General features: G+C 25.4%; 1 protein-coding gene across 1 annotated transcript in view; it reads left to right on the top strand.

Moving 5' to 3' along the window:
* Positions 1-1,913, top strand: part of MONOS_16383 (uncharacterized protein) — a 3,576-nt gene extending 1,663 nt beyond the window's left edge. The window contains exon 1 of the mRNA XM_067869291.1: positions 1-1,913. This exon is cut by the window's left edge and continues 1,663 nt beyond it. The gene's annotated coding sequence lies outside the window, so the exon portion shown is untranslated.
* Positions 1,914-2,531: the final 618 nt, after the last annotated feature.

The raw sequence follows: 2,531 nt of genomic DNA on the forward strand, positions 1-2,531 counted from the left end.
TTGTCCCACATTTGTCTATTTATCAGAAGGATGTTCTTATTATCATTGTTTCTGTCTATCTCTTTGTGTGTTTGTGTGTTTATGTGTGCTTTGTTCAGTTTCAATGAGTAAAAAAAAATTAAAGTTATTTTTCATTTTTAATCGTGTTTTTGATAGAAAATCGTGGTTGGATCGACAGATCTGAACGATAATTCAAAGGGAAATTTTAATTTTTAATTTTTTTTCTTTTCTTCTTCTTTTTCTTTTTCTTCTTCTTCTTCTTCTGAATCAAGAATTTTTGAACAAAGTTCCTTTGTTCTTTATTATTCTATCTAAATCCATCATAATATCTATAATTCATTCTTATTCTTTCTTATTCTGTTCTTCTGTTATTCTGTTGTTCTGTTGTTCTTTTCTATTATTCTTATCTTCTGATATTCTGAAGCTATTTTATTAATATTTTTTTTATGTTGCAATTGTGATTAGTTGAGCCATTTTGGTTGATCTTCAATAATTGCTCCATGTTTTTGATAAGATTCTATCCTTCTCTCTCTTTCTCGTTCTCTTTCTTTCTCTTTCTCTCTCTTTCTCTTTCTTTCTCTCTTTTCTCTATCTCTATCTCTTTCTCTTTCCGTCTATTCTCTTCCTCTTTCTCTTCCTTGTTATTGATTGTTGTGTGAATGTTTTGTTCATGCAGCAGAACAAATAGTATACTCCTAACTTTATGTTGAATGTTCTGCAAATCTCAAAAATAATATTATTCTAATTTCTTCTTCTTCTTCTTCTTCATGCTTTCATTATAATTATTATTATTATTATTATTATTACATATTCACCGTATTTCTATCTATCTGTCTCTATTTATCTCTATTTATCTCTCTCTCAATTTTTCTCTCTGTTTCAATTGTTCCCAAATAATGGAATATTTCTATGAAATGTTGTTGTTGTTGTTGTTGTTGTTCCTTTCGCTGAATGGGCTGCAAATATTCAAGTTTTATTGATTCTTCACAGAAAATGATGATATTTCTGACAATTTTTCAAAACAGAATTTCACAATTATAATAACAGTTGTCAAGTCATTTGTTATCTCTTATGAATCTGGGAATAAATTCATTTTTGGCATGAAAATCAAAAAAATAATTCTCATTCATTTATTTTTTTCTTTCTTTCTTTCTTTCCTTCCTTCTTTAATGCCTTCTTCCTTTTCGAATCTTTTTTTGAAGTTCTCATGATTGTTCTCTGTTTATTGTTCTGTTGAACTGATGAATTGTTGGTCAACTTGCAATTTAAGCTTTCTCAATCCGATCTGTCTTTGATACGAATAACAAAAAAGGGATTGTTAATTTTGCCAGTCTTTTTAACAGCATTGTTCTTGTTTTTTTCGTTAGCTTCTAAATTCGCTATTTCTGTGATATTCTGGCTTTTATTTCATTGTTTCGTTTCAGTTGCCATTTTAATAATTTTTGTTGCAAATTGTATAGCAACTTATTCCGTTAACAACCAATTGAAAATGTTATAAAAGATAATTTTTTTTAACCTTTTTTATTTAAAAAAAAAAAAATATCATTTAATTTTATGAATCATTAGGAAGTTACCAACTGATGGGAACTAAGAGAAGTTTTAATTTTATGTTGATTTGTTTATTTTTTTTTAAAAAAAAAAAAAAATAAAACATATTTTGTGTTTGTGTTGTTTGTTCTCTTCTAACTTCACATTCAAATATATCATGATTTATTTTTCTGTTATTTTTTTTTAAAAAAAGTTTTGATTGTTTAGTTTTAAAATTTGTTTTCGAAAATTTTTCATTTTGATCAAACTATTTTGTTTTGTTTTGTTTTGTTTTGTTTTACATATGTTTTATTTAAATTTTTGTGCTTTTCGGATTATTGCCAACATTTCAACTGTTTCTTGCGTCTTCAATATATTTTTTATTAATAAAAATTAATGCATTGTATATTTCTGAAAGTTAAAAGTCAATGAATAGGAAAAAAAATAAATTTATATTGATGCAAAAGAAAATGTTTTAAAGAGAGATTCAAAAACTTGAGGAGATTTCTTTCAACTGAAAGAATTTAATAATTCGATTGTTATTGTCAAATTAACTGATTCCTCAGAATTATTTGAAACTTACCCGAACTTAACTTATTCTTTGAATAATATTCTTTTTAATCCTCAAAAAGATGATTTTTTGCTTTATATTAAATAAGAGCAAGAACAACTGCTTTTTATTACAAAAATGGGAGAAAATATGTAATTTCAAGCTTTTTCAATGAAAATTTTGCAAAATGGATGAACTTTTTGTGATCAAAAAATATGAATAAAACGGGTTCATTTTTTAGAACTCAAACAATATTTCAAAATAATATGAAATAATATCAATGATGCATGTTAATAATTATGAAAACTTAATTTGTTTCGAAATTTGAAAAAAGTTTAATTGTGTTATGAGTGAAACAATTTCAAAGTTCTTTGCGCAAAAAAAAAAAGCTTGTTAGTCCGTATTTTCCCCCAAATGTTCAAAGTTTTTTATTCGAATGTCTGTTTTCATGTTT

Source organism: Monocercomonoides exilis (genome assembly GCF_001643675.1).
Source record: "Monocercomonoides exilis strain PA203 chromosome Unknown scaffold8-1962414, whole genome shotgun sequence".
In the NCBI taxonomy this organism is placed as follows: domain Eukaryota; phylum Preaxostyla; order Oxymonadida; family Polymastigidae; genus Monocercomonoides; species Monocercomonoides exilis.